A 21,784-nucleotide genomic window follows, 5' to 3' on the forward strand; every position below is an offset into this window, starting at 1 on the left:
CGCATGCGCGAGTCCCGCAGCTACTGCGCATGCGCGAGTCCCGCAGCGCTTTCTGAATGGGACGCGCTGTGTTCTGGAACACACAGTTCCCAGAACACAGCGCGACTCATTACCCAGAAGACGCCGCGACGAAGACAGAAGACAGAAGATCTCCGCGGAGGAGGAAGAGGAAGATTAGGAGAAAGTGCCTAGCAACAGGCATTTCTGGTAAGTAAAAAAAAATAATTTTTTTCATTTTTTTTTTTTTCAGATTTTTTGTAATTTTTAACATTTTTTTGTTTTTCAGGGTGGCCCTCCCCTTTAAGAAGTACAAAAAAATCTATTTTACGGCATGTGATAAATGCTGCGAAATCCTGCATCCCTCTCTATTGGAAAAAATGTTCCCCCCCTTTCATTACCCACTGGCTTAGGAAAATAGAGGACATTAAAAAAAATGGAGGACTTGATCCTCACATCACAAGGTATACAAGAATTTTTTAAACAAACCTGAGACATCTGGAATACCTTTATATTCTCGCTGGAAGGATGTCGCCTGCTATCGCCTTAGTGCTCTGAGCTTTCCTTGACTGGCCCCTTGGACAGTGGCTGCCATCGTGTCTCGTCCCCTCTTCTCCTTTTCTGATCTTTCAACCCTTCTCTTTTCTGCCTTCCTCCCCTATCTCTCACCCCCTCCACCCCCTCTCTCTTTTGGAAAGAGTGGAAAATTGGGAATGACGGCCCCACACCCCCCTCTGGATGGATTATGCCGGAGGGACCTGGGGGTTTGTGTGACCCTGGATCTTGGTACAGTACTTTATCCGTGCCTCGAATCATTGTGATTGATGGAAGGCAGACTCACAGTTGCGAATATACCTGTATCAAGTATTGTTCAGCTGCTTTTTGCTCTGTATTTCTCTGTTGCATTATGTACTCGGGGGACCGTCTTCCCCTATTTGGAGAAAAAAATATATTTGAAAAAAAAAAGAAGCCTACGACACCTGGTATTCCCAGGCGGTTTCCCATCCAGGCATTAACCAGGCCCGACCCTGCTTAGCCTCCAAGATCAGACGAGATGGAACAGATTCAGGGTGATGTGGCCATAGCCGATATCTTCAGGCACTCTCAACTCTCTTGACAAACACCAAGATGGTCACCTTGGAAACAAGCGGAAAAAAATAGGTCAATGGCCACAACATAAAAAGAAGCCTACGGCATCTGGAAATCCCAGGCGGTCTCCCATCCAGGTACTAAACTGGTCCCAACCCTGCTTAGCCTCTGAGATCAGATGAGATTGGGCTCTTTTAGGGTGGTGTGGCCGTAGGAGATTTTTTCAGGCACTCTCAACCTTGACTAACGCCAATATGGTCACCTTGGGAAACAAACAAAAAAATCAAGTCAACGCCAACAACATGAGAAGAAGTCTACAGCACCTAGTATTCCCAGGTGGTCTCCCATCCAGGTATTAACAAGGCCCGACCCTGTTTAGTCTCTGAGATCAGACGAGATTTGTTGCTTTCAGGGTTATGTGGCCATAGGCGAGCTCTTCAAGCACTCTCAACCCTCTTGACAAACACCAAGATGGTCACCTTGGTAAACAAACAAAAAAAAAAAAAAAAAGTCAACGCCAACAACATAAAAATAAGCCTTCAGCACCTAGTATTCCCAGGTGGTCTCCAATCCAGGTACTAGCAAGGCCCGACCCTGTTTAGCCTCTGAGATCAGAGGAGATCGGGCGCTTTCAGGCTTATGTGCCCATAGGCAATCTCTTTGGGCACTCTCAACCCTCTTGACAAATGCCAAGATAGTCACCTTGGGAAACAAGCGAAAAAAAAACAGGTCAATGTCAACAACATAAAAAGAAGACTACGGCACCTGGTATTCCAAAGCCATCTCCCATCCAGGGACTAACTAGGCCCAACCCTTCTTAGCCTCAGAGATGCGAAGAGATAGGGCTCTTTCAGGGTGATGCTGCTGTAAGCGAACTCTTTGGGCACTCTCAACCCTCTTGACAAATGCCAAGATGGTCACCTTGGAAAACAAGCGAAAAAAAAACAAAACGAATCAAGGCCAACAACATAAAAAGAAGCCTACAATAACTGGTATTCCCAGGTGGTCTCCCATCCAGGTACTAACCAGGCCTGACTCTTCTTAGCCTCCAAGATCAGATGAGATTGGGTGCTTTCAGAGTGCTCGGACTCTTTCCCCATCACTAATGGGACGAGGCAGGGGTGTACTCTGTCTCCCCTAATTTTTATTCTGACACTGGAACCACTTATGTGTCACTTTCGGAATGACCCGAATATTACTGGCATATCCAAACCCTCGGCACACCACAAAATTGCGGCATGCGCTGACGATCTAATTTTTTTCGTCTCCAATCCACACATTTCACTTCCCAATATACTCGCGGCTCTCCGGCGATACGGCAGCCTATCAAACTATAAAATCAATTGCACCGTCGGCTGTATTGAATATATCGGTCCCGGATGGTGAGGCCAGGAGGCTACGCTCCGCTTTTCCATTCTACTGAGCTGAAAAATCTATACGTTACCTGGGCGTTGACATCGCAGCGGATTTGGCGCAATTGTACCCACTTAATTTTGTCCCTCTCCTGAATAGACTGAAATCTGATTTGGGAAACTGGCATGCTTTAACACTGACCCGGTTCGTGCGCTGTAATGCATTCAAAATGACGGCCCTCCCGCGGATCTTATACTTGTTCCAGACATTACCGATCCGGTTACCCCCAATTTTTTTCAGACAACTGCAGGTGCTGCTCCGGGACTTTATTTGGGCACGCAAACCGCCCAGAGCCCGTTTGCAATTGCTTGCCAGACCAAAGGACAAGGGGGGTATGGGTCTCCCAGATCTGAGACAATACAACAGAGCGACTCTGCTAGCGAGAGTCGTTGATTGGCATTGTAATGGCCCACACAAGCAGTGGGTGGAGATGGAGATTGAGGATGGATCCATTCCCCTATTGACCTCCCCGTGGCTCCTGTCCTCCCTACCAAAAGACCTCAGAGATCACCCCGTAGTGGGAGCTACGTTGGCTGTTGTGCGGAGGTTGTTCCGCTGCACACACATTGCTCCCCTGCCGTCACCAATGACTCCGGTTATAGGTAATCCAGACTTCCCACCGGGATTTACCAACAATAAACTGCGACAGTTGACAGTGGTGGGGAAACAGCGTCTGGGAGAGGTGTGGCCCTCGGGAGGGCTCCCGACCACGCAAACTGTTGCCGAGCTTTCTGACCCTCCGCTTGAATTGTTTAATGCTTATCAACTTCGTCACTTTCTTCTGGCCATACAAAGGGCCCCCTACACTCCTAGAGACCTGACGCCCTATGAGTCATCTGTCACAAAAAGGAACCTGTGCGACACACCCTCTCCCTCCTGTACAACATATTAAGTAGTCAGGAGGAAGAGTCGACCCCACCATTTATCCACAAATGGGAGATTGCATTTGGCAACACATTTACCCCACAACAGATAGGGAAGATCCTGACATTAGTACATAAAGCTTCCATCGCAAACCAATATCAAGAATCAGGATACAAGATAGTCTCACGCTGGTATAGAGTCCCATACCTTCTGAATAAAATGAATAGATCGATCCCGGATGTTTGTTGGAGGTGCAATTCAGATACGGGGACCATGGGACACATTTTCTGGGCATGCCCGGCCTTGAGGAACTTTTGGGTGGAGGTGACCGGGACGATAAAAACTCTCAGAAATGTAGATATCGCAGACAACCCAGCAGCGTGCCTTCTACACTTGACCGAACAGCCTGTTCGAAAATACAAAAAAACCCTCACGATGCAACTCCTGAACGCCGCCCGGGTCTGCATTCCCACACTGTGGAGGCAGCCTCAGCCCCCATCCAAGGTGCTGTGGTATTCCAAAGTCAATCATATTCTCCGGATGGAAGAATTGACCGCCACCCTTCACAACACTGAAGAGGCATTTAATGTTACATGGAGGCCCTGGAGGTATTTTACTGGTACTTGAGACTACATTCGGGAGGTGAGCAGCGCCCCTGTCCCAGAAAACGACTGAACATTTAACGTTTACCTACGTAGGCCATGTCTGCCCTGGGTGGCATTCCCCCCCCCCCTCCCTTTTTGTCTTTATTTTTCTATTTTTCCCCGCCGCCATCCCCCCCCTCCTCTCTCTCCGTCTTTGCACTCTCTTCTTCCCCCGTCCTCCCTTTTGACTATGCCTTGTCTCCTTACTAGCCTTTGGGACCCAGAAGAACCCCAGGGTTCTGGACACGACCGGCTCATATTTTACTCTGGTTCACGTAGGTCATGATAAGCTGGCTCGCTGTGGTCCCAGTTGTTTTCCATGATTACATTTGTCCGAACGGAGCTGCATTAGTTATACTGTACTACATGTCGGAGGTGGGGTTTCTCTCTTTTCTGCATGAAACTCTAGGACTCCCCTCTGAGAACCCAGAGTTATTTGGCTGCCTATTTTTTGTTACCATGTAATTGTGACCCTGGGTCATGCTGTATGGTTGACTGTTACATTTATGTTGTTCTACTTATACTTAGTAAAAGAATAAAACAAAAAATAAAAAATAAGTCAATGCCAACAACTTAAAAAAAAAAGCCTATGGCATCGAGAGATCCCAGGCGGTCTCCCATCCAGGTACTAACCAGGTCCCAAACCTGCTTAGCCTCTGAGATCAAATGAGATTTGGCTCTTTCAGGGTGATGCAGCCATAGTAGATTTTTTCAGGCACGCTCAACCCTCTTGACAAACGCCAAGATGGTCACCTTGGGAAACAAACAAAAAAAACAAGTCAATGCCAACAACATAAAAAGAAGCCTACCGCACCTAGTATTTCCATGCGGTCTCCCATCCAGGTATAAACAAGGCGCGTCCCTTTCTAGCCTCTGAGATCAGCGGAGATTGGGCGCTTTCAGGGTGATGTGTCCATAGGCAATCTCTTTGGGCACTCTCATCCCTCTTGAAAAATGCCAAAACCCTGGGAAACAAGCGAAAAAAAATAGGTCAACGCCAACAACATAAAAAGAAGAATACGGCACCTGGTATTCCAAGGCCGTCTCCCATTCAAGTACTAACTAGGCCCAACCCTTCTTAGCCTCTGAGATCAGAAGAGATAGGGTGCTTTCAGGGTGATGTGGCTGTTAGCGATCTCTTTAGGCACTCTCAACCCTCTTGACAAATGCCAAGATGATCACTTTGGGAAACAAGCGAAAAAAACAGGTCAACACCAACAACATAAAAAGAAGCCTGCGGCATCTGGAAAACCCAGGCGGTCTCCCATCCAGGTACAAACCAGGCCCAACCCTGCTTAGCCTCTGAGACCAAGCGAGATTGGGCGCTTTCAGGTTGTTGTGCTCGTAGGCAATTTCTTTGTGCACTCTCAACCCTCTTGACACATGCCAAGATGGTCACCTTGGGAAACAAGGGAAAATAAAACAGGTCAACGCCGACAACATAATGAGAAGCCTACGGCACCTGGTATTCCCAAGCTGTCTCCCATCCAGGAACTAACCAGGCCCATCGCTGCTTAGCCTTCGAGATCAGATGAGATTGGGCTCTTTCAGGGTGATTTGGCCGTAGGCACTCTCTTTGGGCACTCTGAAGCCTCTTGACAAAGGCCAAGATGGTCACCTTGGGAAACAAGCTAAAAAAAACAGGTCAAAGCCAACAACATAAAAAGAAGCCTACGGCATCCAGTATTCCCAGGCGATCTCCCAATCAAGACACTAACCAGACCAGATCCTTCTATGGCACCTGGTCTTCCCAGGCAGTCTCCCATCCAGGTACTAACCAGGCCTGACGCTGCTTAGCCTCTGAAATCAGACGAGATCGGGTGCTTTCAGGTTGATGTGGCCGTAAGCGTTCTCTTCAAGACACGCCCAACCCTCTTGACAAACGGCAAGATGGTCGCCTTGAGAAACAAGCAAAAAAAACAGGTCAAAGCCAACAACATAAAAAGAAGCCTATGGGCTTACAGTGGACCCTAAAAGATGTCATGGTTCGGACGCTGTAATGTGTTGAAGATGAACGCGTTGCCACGACTTCTGTATCTACTACAAGCCTTACCTATCAAAATACCCCAGACTTTCTTTCATGCGGTTCGCTCAATCTTTATCAAGTTCCTCTGGCGTGGAAAACATATGCGTATTGGTAGGGCAATGCTATTGCGACCGAAATTGCGGTATTGGCTTCCCGGACCCTGCTCTATATTACACAGCGACGCACATGACACCGGTGTTGACTGGTGCCGGTGTTCTGGTGCCGGTGTTCTGGTGACGGTGTTCTGCCATATACTGTCCGGCCATGATATAGTGTCTGCGCCGTACTGCGCATGCGCAGTATGGAGCAGACGAAGCTTCGGAGATTTTCATGCGCGGTGAGTGGAGGTGGTAGCCCCACCATCCAAGTGGACATAGGGTTGTGAATATTAGAGGGCCCCTCGCAGGCGAGCTTCGCTCGCCACGCTTCGGGCTTGGCCTCGCTGCGCATGCGCAGTACACAGCGGACACTATCCGATGGGGGACCATATGTGATAAGACACCGGCATGGGGAACTGAAGCTATGGGTCAAGCTAGAGCAGGAGATGGTGCGGGTTCCACTGGCTGGTCTGCCTTGGGCGGGGAGGCCATTGGAGCCCTGTGTGACTACTCACCCGTTAATTGGCCCCTCGCTCGCCGAGATGGATAGTTTTTTTCACCTTTCCCACCTGACTAACTTCCCTTCTCCTATGACCCCAATTATTGGACATCCTAGATTCCCTCCGGGCCTGTCTGACCAGGCCTTTACCAGGCAAGCCCCGAAAGGGCTTTTGAGAGAAGCCCTATTTCTTGGACCCACGGGCTTGATTCCCATGGGGACCATACTGCTAGAGCAAGTACCTGTTGCATTGGATATATATATATATATTGGACCTATATGTTTCAGGGTGGCCTGCATAAAGTGCCAGGCCACCCTGTCAAAGGCCTTCTCCACGTCCGTTGACAACATAAGCAAGGGCCTTCCCTGTACATGCTCCGCATGGATTAAATTGAGGACTCGGGCCGTATTGTCTCTAGCTTCCGACTTATTTTTATTTTTTTGCTTGTTTCCCAAGGTGACCATCTTGGCGTTTGTCAAGAGGGTTGAAAGTGCCTGAAGAGATTGCCTACAGGCACATCACCCTGAAAGCACCCGATCACGTTTGATGTTGGAAGCTAAGAAGAGTCAGGCCTTGTTAGTACCTGGAGGGGAGACCGCCTGGGAATACCAGGTGTCGTAGACTTCTTTTTATGTTGTTGGCGTTGACCTGTTTTTTTTCCGCTTGTTTCCCAAAGTGACCATCTTGGTGTTTGTCAAGAGGGTTGAGAGTGCCTGAAGAGGTTGCCTATGGCCACATCACTCTGAAAGCACCCAATCTCGTCTGATCTTGGAGGCTAAGAAGAGTCGGGCCTGGTTAGTACCTGGATTGGAGACCACCTGGGAATACCAGTTATTGTAGGCTTCTTTTTATGTTGTTGGCGTTGATTCGTTTTTTTTTTTTCGCTTGTTTCCGAAGGTGACCATCTTGGCATTTGTCAAGAGGGATGAGAGTGCCCAAAGAGATCGCTTACAGCAGCATCACCCTGAAAGAGCCCTATCTCTTCTCTTCTCTGAGGCTAAGAAGGGTTGGGCCTAGTTAGTACCTGGATGGGAGATGGCGTTGGAATACCAGGTGCCGTATTCTTCTTTTTATGTTGTTGACATTGACCTGTTTTTTTTCGCTTGTATCTCAAGGTGACTATCTTGGCATTTGTCAAGAGGGTTGAGAATGCCCAAAGAGATTGCCTATGGGCACATAACCCTGAAAGCGCCTGATCTCCTCTGATCTCAGAAGCTAAACAGGGTTGGGCCTTGCTAGTACCTGGATTGGAGACCACCTGGGAATACTAGGTGCTGTAGGCTTCTTTTTATGTTGTTGGCCTTGACCTGTTTTTTTTTTCACTTGTTTCCCAAGGTGACCATCTTGGCGTTTGTCAAGAGGGTTGAGAGTGCCCAAAGAGATCACCTACGGCCCCATCACCCTGAAAGCGCCCAATCTCGTCTGATCTCGGATGCTAAACAGTGTCGGGCCTGGTTAGTACCTGGATGGGAGACCGCCTGGGAATACCAGGTGCCATAGGCTTTTTTTTATTTTTTATTTTTTATTTAGTAGTATGCGACATACAATGCAAAGGCAACTTCACAGAATGTGTGATACAAATAGTTACAAACAAACGATCATATTGCATGGATATCAGAGCCAATGGTAAGAAGTCCGAGGAGAATAGCACGTGTACAGCTTTGCGGTCATATCAAGATGAGATTAAAGCTCCATCTCGTTGGGATCCTCTACCACTTAAAATATTATTGATACTAGCCCTGCTACCTTTGAAGAGTTTAGATATCCATAGATAGAGGAAGAGTATAGTGTAGTAGTCAAATGGGGTCGGAACATACCATTTTCTTTTCCCTTTTTTGAGTTAAGAAGGGAAATAGTAGAACTGAAAGGAGGGAGAAGGGGAATAAGAAGATTGGGGAAGGAAATGGCAGAAAAGGAAAAGAAGGGGTAAGGGGGTGTCGTGGGTAGAGTGGATAGGATGGGGTCCCCTCCCAGGGAGCAAGAGACGCCCTCGGCTCACCAGCTCATCAGCTGTCCAACGTTTGGAACAGCGATCTCCAACGATCACCATGAGCTTACTATGTCTCGCGGAGGTATTCTTCCGAAAAGCGAAACTGGGTCCAGTAGAACCATCTGTTCCCATGCTCCTCCGTTTTATCCCTCATTGTGGCAGTCAGGTCTTCCATTCATTCAATATCATTTACCCTTGCGAACCACTGGGTCACCATTGGAGCAGATTGCTCTTTCCACTGACTTGGGATGCAGGCCCTAGCTGCATTGAGGAGATGTTTAAGTAAGGACTTATGATAACGCTTTCTCGACATAGGAGTTAGATTGAGAAGAACTGCTGCGGGATCATTGGCTAAGGAAATGTCAGTGAACTTGTGGATGAGTCTCAGGACAGGCTGCCAGAATGTTTGTAATTTAGGGCATTCCCAGAAAATGTGGAGAATGGTGCCAGTCTGTTGCCCACAGCGACAGCAGCGGTCAGATTGACCGGGGAATATTTTGGCCAACACCACCGGTGTACGATACCAGCGTGTGATCAGCTTATATGAGATCTCCTGATATTTACTGCAGAGTGACGACTTATGGGCGAAAAAGAGTATTCTGTCCTTCTGTGGTTTGGAGAATGTAGTTTGTAAGTCCCTTTTCCATTTAGCTAGGAAGGGTGGATCCGTGGAGGATTGTGCGTCTGTCAGGATTTGGTAGGACCTAGAGAGGGAACCACAAATTGGGCCATCATCCAGGCAAAGTTCCTCGAAGGGGTGGAATTGTCTAGAGAAGAACGAATGGTTAGGTAGTGATCCGAGGAAATGGATTAGCTGTCTAGCTCTCCAGCTATCCAATGCAACAGGTACTTGCTCTAGCAGTATGGTCCCCACGGGAATCAAGCCCATGGGTCCAAGAAATAGGGCTGCTCTCAGAAGCCCTTTCGGGGCTTGCCTGGTAAAGGCCTGGTCAGACAGGCCCGGAGGGAATCTAGGATGTCCAATAATTGGGGTCATAGGAGAAGGGAAGTTAGTCAGGTGGGAAAGGTGAAAAAAACTATCCATCTCGGCGAGCGAGGGGCCAATTAACGGGTGAGTAGTCACACAGGGCTCCAATGGCCTCCCCGCCCAAGGCAGACCAGCCAGTGGAACCCGCGCCATCTCCTGCTCTAGCTTGACCCATAGCTTCAGTTCCCCATGCCGGTGTCTTATCACATATGGTCCCCCATCGGATAGTGTCCGCTGTGTACTGCGCATGCGCAGTACACAGCAACACAGATTCCGAAAATTGCCGAGCATGAACGGCGCCTGCGCACTGAGTCCAGGTTCTATCCCCACTATCCAAGTGGACATAGAGTAAGAATATAAAAGAGGCGAGCGCAGCGAGGCCGAGCCCGAAGCGTGGCGAGCAAAGCTCGCCTGCGAGGGACCCTCTAATATTCACAACCCTATGTCCGCTTGGATGGTGGGGCTACCACCTCCACTCACCGCGCAGGCGCCGTTCAGCTTCGGAGATTTTCCGAAGCTTCGTCTGCTCCGTACTGCGTATGCGCAGTACGGCGCGGACACTATATCATGGCCGGACAGTATATGGCAGAACACCGGCACCAGTCAACCACCGGTGTCATGTGCGTCGCTGTGTAATATAGAGCAGGGTCCGGGAAGCCAATACCTCCCCGCAATTTCGGTCGCAATAGCATTGTCCTACCAATACGCTTATGTTTTCCGCGCCAGAGGAACTTGATAAAGATTGAGCGAACCGCATGAAAGAAAGTCTGGGGTATTTTGATAGGTAAGGCTTGTAGTAGATACAGAAGTCGTGGCATCGCGTTCATCTTCAACACATTACAGCGTCCGAACCATGACAGAGCTAGTGGGTCCCATCTTTTAAGGTCCGCTGTAAGCCCATAGGCTTCTTTCTATGTTGTTTTTTGCTTGTTTCTCAAGGCGACCATCTTGGCGTTTGTCAAGAGGGTTGGGCGTGTCTTGAAGAGAACGCTTACGGCCACATCAACCTGAAAGCACCCGATGTCGTCTGATTTCAGAGGCTAAGCAGCGTCAGGCCTGGTTAGTACCTGGATGGGAGACTCCCTTGGAAGACCAGGTGCCATAGAAGGATCTGGTCTGGTCTGGTTAGTGTCTTTTTTTTTTTTTATTCTTTATTTACGGATTGCAGGTAATACAGAGACAAACTTTAAAAGACATAGATCCCTCAGTTTTCCAGGTTAACAAAAATACATAGTTAATACTTCGTGGGGGACCGGGGGAAACTTAACAACTTATGTCAGCAGCAGCCCCAGCCGTGGCTAGGCCACCACATTATCCCACTCTAATGATCTGGCACCCCAGTGTCTACTTATAAACCAGGGCAGTCCGCGGGGCGATCCCCCTCAAGGCCCAGATTGAGGGGCCTCTAACATCGGTCACCTTCATTCTATTGGTCAAAGAGCTCAGCCGGGACCACCCCGAGGGCCGCCAACCCCTGGCTGGGAAATCGAGGGAACAAAACGAAAAGATCCTTGCAATCACCATGTATTTTAATTATACTTGGGAGTTAGGGGGTAGGGAAAGAGGGGGGAGCAAATGGGCAGGAGAAGGGGATGGGTGTAGAAAGAATGAAAGTTATAGGGGGCTAACAGTGCTACGAGGCAGACGGGGGAGAGAGTGAACCAGGGTGGTATACGAGAAGGGAGAGAAAGAAAGAGGACTCCGATGGGTTCCCACGGCCGGACCCTTCCCTCTATACACGTGCCAGAGCCTACAGATAGGATCTGTATGCGTCGGAAAACCTGAACAGGCTCCAAGACAACCAACGAGCAGTGTGCTCTTCCTGCCTGTCGCCTAACGCTGATGTGAGCTGTTCCATACGGTAGATGTCGCAAACTCTTGCAAACCAGTGAGACACCAGTGGAGCGGCCTGCTGTTTCCACATGCTAGGTATACATGCCCTGGCCCCACTCAGAAGATGTTTTAAGAGAGATTTATGGTACTTCTTGCTCGAGAGTGGGGTCAGATTGAGGAAGATCGCAGCTGGGTTGTTCTGGAGATCAATAGCCGTGAGGTCATAAATGATATTGAGAACCTGTCTCCAGAAATGGGCCAGTTGAGGGCATTCCCAGAAGATATGTAGTAACGTGCCGGCTTGTTCACCGCATCTCCAGCACAAAGGGCTGTGACCGGGAAATATAGCCGCCAGGACAGTGGGGGTCCTGTACCATCGGGTCAAAATTTTATAAGCTATTTCCTGGTATTTACTACATAGGGATGACTTGTGCGCAAAAAGAAGCGCGCGGTTCTTCTGGTCTGGCGAGAGCCGGACATGCAGGTCTCGCTCCCATTTTTCCACGAACACCAGGTTACCCTGGGAGAGTTGGTCCAGTAGGATGCGATATGACAGGGAAAGAGACCTTCGGGTCGGTCCCTCTCCTGAGAATACCTCCTCAAACGATGTTAGGGGTCTGCGGAATTCGCCACTGTTTGGCAAAGATTTCAAGAAGTGGGAGAGTTGGGAAAGCTTCCACTGTCCCAGGGCCGTGGTTGCTAACGCCTCGTACATAGTGGAGACCGCTGTCCACGTCCTAGGGCCAAGAAAAGAAGAGGCCCGCACAAGGTCCCAGTCAGGGTCGAGGCGGAAAGACTTTTCCGTCATGCCGGGTTCAAAGCGTGGGTGTCCAATAATAGGAGTCATGGGCGAAGGGAAACTGGGCACGCCCGTCAGGGTAAAATATCTGTCTAGCTCTTGTAACGTTGGCTCAATGTGTGGGTGTGCCCGCGTCGCTCCCGACCAGCCCGGTCCACTCCAGGGCAAACCCTCAAGTGGAAATGGTACGGATTCATGCTCCAGACGAACCCACAGCTTATCCTTCAGGTGTCTGCACCAGTCAACTACTCTGTTCATGTGCACCGCCGTATAGTACCATGCCGGATCTGGGAGGCCAATCCCTCCCTTGTCTTTTGATCTGAGCAGTAATGTTCGGCTGAGTCTTGGAGGCCTGCCCTGCCATACGTATCGAATAAAGATGGAGCGCATGGCTTTAAAAAGTGATTGGGGGATTTTTATCGGTAAGGCTTGTAATAGGTACAAGAGTCTGGGCATTACATTCATTTTGAGCACATTGCATCTCCCAAACCAAGAGGTCGCCAACTTTGACCACCTCTCTAGATCTACGGCAAAATTTTTTAGAAGCGGCTGGAAATTCAATTGGAAAATCAGATGTGGGTCCGGGGGAACCTTGGTACCCAGATATTGTATAGCCCCATTTGCCCAACGAAAGGGAAAATTAGTGCTTAGACTCGTCTGGGCGTTGGTAGACAGGGAGACGTTGAGTGCTTCCGATTTCTGTAAGTTAATTTTAAAATTTGACAGGGTGCCATATTGTCTTATTTCTGCTAAGAGATTCGGCAATGTAATGTGAGGCTCCGAGACATAGAACAAGAGGTCATCTGCAAAGGCTGCGACCTTATGGTGGTGTGAGGGAGTGTCCAGTCCCTTGATGTCTATGTTCTGCCTGATGTGGTGCTGCAAGGGTTCAAGCGATAGGACAAACAAAAGGGGGGACAACGGGCATCCCTGCCTCGTTCCATTGCCAATAGTGAAAAGCGACGAGGCAAACCCATTGACCCTAACCATCGCCATCGGTGACGAGTAAAGAGCTGTAACCCATGAAAGCATGGGGGGGGGTACACCCAAGCTTCGCAGGGTGGCTAGCAAAAAAGGCCAGCTCACCCTGTCAAACGCTTTTTCTGCGTCCACAGAGAGCAACATAATCGGTAGTTTAAGGCGTCTGGCACGTTCTATAACATTGATTGTCCTGGTAGTGTTGTCTCGGGCTTCCCTGTTACGAATAAACCCCACCTGATCCAGAGGTATCAGGTGTTGGAGAATGGGCGCCAACCGCTCCGCCAGTATCTCAGTGAAGAGCTTAAGGTCGCTGTTTAATAAGGAGATGGGCCTGTAGTTCGCATAGAGAAGCGGATCCTTCTCCAGGCTTGGGTATGACCGAGATGCTTGCCTGCAACAGCTCCGGTGGAAAGGTCTGGCCCTCCAATAGGGCGTTAAAAGCTGACACAAATGGCGTGGACAACAGGGAGAGGAAGGCCTTATAATAAGGGACCGTAAACCCATCTGGGCCTGGTGCCTTGCCCTTGGGTGAGTCTCTTAACGCTGCCGACAATTCCTCCGGGGAGATAGGTTGCGAGAGAAGCTCTATCTCTTCCTGTGTCAGCGACGGGAGGTTTGCCGAAGCTAGGTACTCGTCAATGGCCGCTGTGCCAGCCTGGAGGGCGTCTCCTGAGTCCCGGGGGTGCAAGTTATAAAGGGCTTCATAGAAAGATCGGAAACACTCCGCTATCTCCCGTGAATCAAGAAGCTTGGCACCCGAAGGGGAGGTTATGGTTGGAATGAAGGACGCGTTGCGTTGGGCACGCAGGGAGTTCGCTAGGGACCTACTACACTTGTCTCCATATTCATAATACGTCCTGCGGACCCACATGAGTCTGGTTCTAGCCTAAAAGAGAGAGAAATCTCTGATTTGTTCTCTAAGATCTCTCACCTCCACCTCCAGCGCAGCAGTCGGCTGGGATTTGTGTCGTTGTTCACACGCATGCAACTTGACAATAAGTTTGGAGAGAGCCTCAGTTTTGGCCACTTTGAGTCTATAACCATGTTTAATAAGAATGCCCCTAATGTAGCATTTATGAGCCGCCCATAACATGAGGGGTTTGGAAACAGAATCACGGTTATGATCAAAGTAACTTTCTAATTCCCTAAGCAGGTCTGCGTGGGTCTCAGGGTCCTTCAGGAGAGACTCGTTCAGTCTCCACCAGGACTGACCACGCGACTCCTGTTGTAGCTTCAGCATCAAAGAAATCGGGGCATGGTCAGACAGGGCTATGTGGCCTATCTGAGCGTCTGTGACCGCCGGGATAGCATTGTGGGTGACTAAAAACATATCTATACGTGAGTAAGAACCATGAGCGGTGAAAAAGAACGTATAGTCCCTATCCTGTGGGTGAAGCGTACGCCACACATCGATCAGTCGGTGGGAGTGTAGCAGGTCTCTTATGTGTGAACGCGTTCTCGCAGAAATCGCAGAGGTGCCCGATGATGAGTCTTTGCGGGGGTCCAAGGTGAGGTTAAAGTCCCCCCCAATGATCAAAGTACCCTCCGAGAATGCAGCCAGGGCATCCGAGCATGCTTCTAAGGCCGGCAGCTGGTCCACATTCGGCATGTATAGGTTGGCAAGAGTAAAAGTTTGCGAGTGGAGAGTTCCCTTAATGAAGAGATATCTCCCTTCACTATCGGCTTGGACAGCTAACAGGCGCCACGGCAAGTTTTTAGCAAGAAGAACACACACTCCTCTCGATTTGGAAGTAGGGGACGTGCTGTGGTGGGCCAGGGGGAAGTGCTTACTATAAAGCCGTGGTATTTGGTCTGTCCTGAAATGGGTCTCCTGGAGGAAAACTATTTGGGGCTTCATCCGCCACAATTCTGTTAGGCAGCTGGACCTTTTTTCAGGTACATTCAGCCCTTTCACATTCCAGGAAACCAGCTTCAGGGCCATGACGGCAGTGGTACCCGGCCGGCGGTCCCCACCAGAGTCAGTAGTAGATATAGAGTTCAAGCACAGAGGAAGAGGAGGAGAAAAAGGAAAAGCAGTAACGAAGCGGAGAAGGTCCGGAGTTAGTAGGGAGGAGGAGGGTAGGAGGGGTGGGGATAGATCGGGGAATTGCTAAAGCTCCTATCGGAGAGAACCTGCCGGTTAGGGCAGAGGGGCCTAGTGGGGGAAGAGGAAAGGCACTGCAGAGGGAGGAACTCGTCGGTGCAGTACCCCTCCAGCATCCCATGGTCCATGCAGTCGCAATCGGGCGTGCACAGAGCTTCTTTGGCATCTTAACTACGACATCAAACGCATTATAGAACATCACTGCAGCAGGTATCGGGCAGTTAACAACAGTAGAACAGTGCATAATTAGACCAACATATTAAACTTTTCAACACAGAGTATAGATAACTTTATACCACCCAGGCACCCGCCCCGCCCCCCCCCCCCCAAAAAAAAATGGAAAAAAAGGGGGGGGGAGGAGAGGGGGAGGGAGCGGGAACGCCGCCCAGGAGCACCCGGGGGGCACCACCAGGCAGTCCAAAAACACAAAGAGCGCCAAGACTAGGGCACCTGTAGATAAACAGTAACGAGAATGGTGAACAGTACCGCCAATAACTCAGGGCTTCGTCCAGGAAGCGCAGTGTCCAACTCTGTTCTTCCAATGTCCTTCCTCTCCCCTAGCGGGGGCGCTGGGAACAATGGCCCGTGGCATGGTAAACAACACAAAGCTGGATACTCCAGCCGTCTATGTTGGTAGAGAAAAAGAAAACAAAAAAAAAAAGGGTATAACACAGGAATAACGGAAAATTACTGTACTCTGTCAGGGTTCACGATCTTGAGGGGCCTGCGATCTCTGACGTTGGGATCGACGGTGGCGTCTCACTCTCTGTGGCCTGGTTGAGGGGTTGTTCGTCAGGGCCACTGCTCCCTGGGGGACAACAGGAGCCAACCAGTCGGGGACCTGAACCGAGGACAGGCCCAAAGCCTCCAGAAAGGACGGGACCTCCGAAGGGTGTCGTAGCGCAAGGGGCCTCCCATTTTTGCGCACTATAAGGTGAAACGGATGGCCCCACTTGTATGGAATCCTCCGTTCAGTTAGGTGTTCCAGAAGGGGTCGCAGACAGCGTCTCATCTGGAAGGTCTTGCGGGATACATCGGGCAGAAGGGTGACTTGGGCCCCGTCAAAATCAATGCTGCCTTTGCGCCGCGACGCTTGCAGGACATCCTCCCTAACTGAGTAATTGTGGAGACAGCATAAAACGTCACGTGGCCGGTTCTCTGTGGGGCTCCTGGGGCCCAGGGTCCTGTGGACTCTATCAATGGCTATTACTGTGTCAGCAGCGCGGTCCAGACAGGCGTTAAATATAGCTGTAACTGTGGCTTTGAGGTCTGCCTGGCCAGTGGCTTCGGGCAAGTCTCTGATCCTGATGTTGCGTCTGCGGTTGCGATTCTCAAGGTCATCCACTAGGAGTTGCAACTGTGCGACTCTGTCAGCAAGGGTATCATGTGCGGCTTGCAGGCCAGAAACATCAGTGGTCAGGGAGGTCACATCCGATGCCAGGGTGGTCACCCGCTCGTTCGTAGCCGACACGTCACGTTTGACCCCTGCGATTTCATGTCGCAAGGTCGTTTCAATCCTGGCTGCCATACAGCTAAAGTCTGCTTTAGTGGGAAGGTTTTGGAGTAAAGCTAGGATGGCCTTGTCCCCCAATAATGCCGGTGCTGGTGGCAGCGGTGGGTCCCCCTGTGTGTCTGAGGAGAGAGCAGCCTGGCCATTCGGTCCTGGGATGAGGCTTCCACTGCGGGAGGGTCTCTGGGACAGTTGGGAGTTGTGAGGGAACCAGGGTGGCAGGCCGCTATGGTCCGGGCTGTCAAGCGAGGCCATGGACAGTGAGCGGGGGAGACACGGGGACAAGTCACTAGGCGAGGAGAACGGGGGCATGTCGTGTCCCTACATAGCAGTCTGCTCACCTTGTGTAGAAAGTGTAGAAGGCACGCTGCTGGGTTGTCTGCGATATCTACATTTCTGAGAGTTTTTATCGTCCCGGTCACCTCCACCCAAAAGTTCCTCAAGGCCGGGCATGCCCAGAAAATGTGTCCCATGGTCCCCGTATCTGAATTGCACCTCCAACAAACATCCGGAATCGATCTATTCATTTTATTCAGAAGGTATGGGACTCTATACCAGCGTGAGACTATCTTGTATCCTGATTCTTGATATTGGTTTGCGATGGAAGCTTTATGTACTAATGTCAGGATCTTCCCTATCTGTTGTGGGGTAAATGTGATGCCAAATGCAATCTCCCATTTGTGGATAAATGGTGGGGCCGACTCCTCCTCCTGACGACTTAATAGGTTGTATAGGAGGGAGAGGGTGTGTTGCACAGGTTCCCTTTGTGACAGATGGATTCATAGGGCGTCAGGTCTCTAGGAGTGTAGGGGGCCCTTTGTATGGCCAGAAGAAAGTGATGAAGTTGATAAGCATTAAACAAGTCAAGCGGAGGGTCAGAAAGCTCGGCGACAGTTTGCGTGGTCTGGAGCCCTCCCGAGGACCACACCTCTCCCAGACGCTGTTTCCCCACCACTGTCAACTGTTGCAGTTTCTTGTTGGTAAATCCCGGTGGGAAGTCTGGATTACCTATAACCGGAGTCATTGGTGACGGCAGGGGAGCAATGTGTGTGCAGCGGAACAACCTCCGCACAACAGCCAACGTAGCTCCCACTACGGGGTGACCTCTGAGGTCTTTTGGTAGGGAGGACAGGAGCCACGGGGAGGTCAATAGGGGAATGGATCCATCCTCAATCTCCATCTCCACCCACTGCTTGTGTGGGCCATTACAATGCCAATCAACGACTCTCGCTAGCAGAGTCGCTCTGTTGTATTGTCTCAGATCTGGGAGACCCAGACCCCCCTTGTCCTTTGGTCTGGCAAGCAAATGCAAACGGGCTCTGGGCGGTTTGCACGCCCAAATAAAGTCCCGGAGCAGCACCTGCAGATGTCTGAAAAAGATTGGGGGTAACCGGATCGGTAATGTCTGGAACAAGTATAAGATCTGCGGGAGGGCCGTCATTTTGAATGCATTACAGCGCCCGAGCCAGGTCAGTGTTAAATCATGCCAGTTTCCCAAATCAGATTTCAGTCTATTAAGGAGAGGGAGAAAATTAAGCGGGTACAATTGCACCAAATCCGTTGCGATGTCAACGCCCAGGTAACGTATAGATTTTTCAGCTCAGTAGAATGGAAAAGCGGAGCATAGCCTCTTGGCCTCACCATCCGGGACCGATATATTCAATACAGCCGATGGTGCAATTGATTTTATAGTTTGATAGGCTGCCGTATCGCCGGAGAGCCGCGAGTATATTGGGAAGCGAAATGTGTGGATTGGAGACGAAAAAATTAGATCGTCAGTGTACGCCGCAATTTTGTGGTGTGCCGAGGGTTTGGATATGCCAGTAATATTCGGGTCATTCCGAACGTGACACATAAGTGGTTCCAGTGTCAGAATAAAAATTAGGGGAGACAGAGGGCACCCCTGCCTCGTCCCATTAGTGATGGGGAAAGAGTCCGAGCACTCTGAAAGCACCCAATCTCGTCTGATCTTGGAGGCTAAGAAGAGTCAGGCCTGGTAAGTACCTGGATGGGAGACCACCTGGGAATACCAGTTATTGTAGGCTTCTTTTTATGTTGTTGGCCTTGATTCGTTTTGTTTTTTTTTCGCTTGTTTCCCAAGGTGACCATCTTGGCATTTGTCAAGAGGGTTGAAAGTGCCCAAAGAGTTCGCTTACAGCAGCATCACCCTGAAAGAGCCCTATCTCTTCTCATCTCTGAGGCTAAGAAGGGTTGGGCCTAGTTAGTCCCTGGATGGGAGATGGCTTTGGAATACCAGGTGCCGTAGTCTTCTTTTTATGTTGTTGACATTGACCTGTTTTTTTTTCGCTTGTTTCCCAAGGTGACTATCTTGGCATTTGTCAAGAGGGTTGAGAGTGTCCAAAGAGATTGCCTATGGGCACATAAACCTGAAAGCGCCCGATCTCCTCTGATCTCAGAGGCTAAACAGGGTCGGGCCTTGCTAGTACCTGGATTGGAGACCACCTGGGAATACTAGGTGCTGGAGGCTTATTTTTATGTTGTTGGCGTTGACTTGTTTTTTTTTTTTTTTTGTTTACCAAGGTGACCATCTTGGTGTTTGTCAAGAGGGTTGAGAGTGCTTGAAGAGCTCGCCTATGGCCACATAACCCTGAAAGCACCAGATCTCGTCTGATCTCAGAGACTAAACAGGATCGGGCCTTGTTAATACCTGGATGGGAGACCACCTGGGAATACTAGGTGCTGTAGACTTCTTCTCATGTTGTTGGCGTTGACTTGATTTTTTTGTTTGTTTCCCAAGGTGACCATATTGGCGTTAGTCAAGGTTGAGAGTGCCTGAAGAAATCTCCTACGGCCACACCACCCTGAAAGAGCCCAATCTCATCTGATCTCAGAGGCTAAACAGGTTTGGGACCAGTTTAGTACCTGGATGGGAGACCGCCTGGGATTTCCAGATACCATAGGCTTCTTTTTATGTTGTGGCCATTGACCTATTTTTTTCCGCTTGTTTCCAAGGTGACCATCTTGGTGTTTGTCAAGCGAGTTGAGAGTGCCTGAAGATATTGGCTACGGCCACATCACCCTGAATCTGTTCCATCTCATCTGATCTTGGAGGCTAAGCAGGGTCGGGCCTGGTTAATGCCTGGATGGGAGACCGCCTGGGAATACCAGGTGTCGTAGGCTTCTTTTTTTTTCAAATATAATTTTTTCTCCAAATAGGGGAAGACGGTCCCCCGAGTACATAATACAACAGAGAAATACAGAGCAAAAAGCAGCTGAACAATACTTGATACAGGTATATTCGCAACTGTGAGTCTGCCTTCCATCAATCACAATGATTCGAGGCACGGATAAAGTACTGTACCAAGATCCAGGGTCACACAAACCCCAGGTCCCTCCGGCATTATCCATCCAGAGGGGGGTGTGGGGCCGTCATTCCCAATTTTCCACTCTTTCCAAAAGAGAGAGGGGGTGGAGGGGGTGAGAGATAGGGGAGGAAGGCCGAAAAGAGAAGGGTTGAAAGATCAGAAAAGGAGAAGAGGGGACGAGACACGATGGCAGCCACTGTCCAAGGGGCCAGTCAAGGAAAGCTCAGAGCACTAAGGCGATAGCAGGCGACATCCTTCCAGCGAGAATATGTCTCAGGTTTGTTTAAAAAATTCTTGTTTACCTTGTGATGTGAGGATCAAGTCCTCCATTTTTTTTAATGTCCTCTATTTTCCTAAGCCAGTGAGTAATGAAAGGGGGGAACATTTTTTCCAATAGAGAGGGATGCAGGATTTCGCCGCATTTATCACATGCCGTAAAATAGATTTTTTTGTACTTCTTAATGGGAATCTGTGAATGGTGCAAGAGAAAGAATGCAGCCTCTTCCTGGATGGAGAAGTCTGTGAATTATTGTGTTATGCATCGGATCTCTGTCCAGAAGTCCACCAAGCTGAGGCAGGACCAAAAAATGTGCAGCAACGTGCCCTCTTCTTCTCCACACCTCCAGCATATGTTCGAGGAAGAGGAGAAACATTTCTGCAGCTTTGATGGTGTCAAATACCACCTGGTGAGAAGTTTAAAATTCGTCTCCTGTATCTTCGTGCACAGCGACATTTTGAGAGCCAAAGTGATAATGCGTTGTCTCTGTGCTGGGGAAAATTAGCAATTAAGGTCCTTTTCCCAGTTGGACAGACAGGTTAAGTGTGGGTAATCTGTTTGAGAGAGAATGTGGACCAAAGGGCCTTTGCTCCTGCATAGAGTCTCAAACTCCGTCTGAGGGCGGGCGAACGTTTGAGGATTGGGGATGGAATGGAGAAAATTATGTCGTTGCGCCGCTCTCCAAAAAGGCAGTTGGAAAAGCCCTGTCGGATCTGTTAGGGTTGAGAAAGAAGGCCATTTTCCATCAATGACGAATTTAGACGCATTGTCTAGGTTGGAATTTCTAAGTGGGTCCCCAGTTCAAAGGTTGGATGGCCACGTATAGGGAATAGGGGGGAAGTCAAAGACGTGAGTGTGTTTTGGGTAGCGATCAGGTGACTGACTTTCAACTAAGCCCCTATAGTGGGATGTGACATAAATTCTGTGGGTAAATACTTATAGCACCACATGGCGCTTCTTAGCGGAATTCGGGAGTGAGCTTAGAATGTTTGTTTCGATTCCAGTCCAATACACGGCCCAGATGGGAGGCCAGGTAGTAGCGTCGCAAGTTAGGGAGAACCAACCCTCCCTGTTGTTTAGACAATGTCAGCTGTTACCGCTTAAGTCTGGGATTTTTGTGGGCCCAGTTAAATTGAGTGAGCAAGGATTGAGCTTGCTTAAAAAACAGGACTGGAATCTGGATCGGGAGAGCTTGGAAAAGATAAGTAAATTTAGGGAGTATGTTCATTTTAATGAGATTGCATCTGCTGAACCAGGAATGGAGGCCAGAATGCCACCCGTGAAGCAAACTGCGGATCTTAGTGACAAGGGGTGGGGGGAAGTTCAACATAAACGTACGCGCGAT

The 21,784-nt window shown here is 49.6% G+C and overlaps 7 pseudogenes; 5 read left to right on the plus strand and 2 right to left on the minus strand.

The window, feature by feature from the left end:
- Positions 1 to 1,182: 1,182 nt before the first annotated feature.
- LOC143957574 (5S ribosomal RNA) lies at positions 1,183 to 1,302 on the minus strand (annotated as a pseudogene).
- Positions 1,303 to 5,457: 4,155 nt separating this feature from the next.
- LOC143957426 (5S ribosomal RNA) lies at positions 5,458 to 5,576 on the minus strand (annotated as a pseudogene).
- A 1,779-nt stretch (positions 5,577 to 7,355) lies between these two features.
- LOC143957304 (5S ribosomal RNA) lies at positions 7,356 to 7,474 on the plus strand (annotated as a pseudogene).
- A 321-nt stretch (positions 7,475 to 7,795) lies between these two features.
- LOC143957288 (5S ribosomal RNA) lies at positions 7,796 to 7,914 on the plus strand (annotated as a pseudogene).
- A 101-nt stretch (positions 7,915 to 8,015) lies between these two features.
- LOC143957242 (5S ribosomal RNA) lies at positions 8,016 to 8,134 on the plus strand (annotated as a pseudogene).
- An 11,292-nt stretch (positions 8,135 to 19,426) lies between these two features.
- On the plus strand, positions 19,427 to 19,545 carry LOC143957553 (5S ribosomal RNA; annotated as a pseudogene).
- Positions 19,546 to 19,858: 313 nt separating this feature from the next.
- LOC143957514 (5S ribosomal RNA) lies at positions 19,859 to 19,977 on the plus strand (annotated as a pseudogene).
- The last annotated feature ends 1,807 nt before the right edge of the window (positions 19,978 to 21,784 follow it).

Source organism: Lithobates pipiens, unplaced genomic scaffold (genome assembly GCF_037356315.1).
Source record: "Lithobates pipiens isolate NorthernLeopardFrog02 unplaced genomic scaffold, aLitPip1_a1.2 Scaffold_52, whole genome shotgun sequence".
In the NCBI taxonomy this organism is placed as follows: Eukaryota; Metazoa; Chordata; class Amphibia; order Anura; family Ranidae; genus Lithobates; species Lithobates pipiens.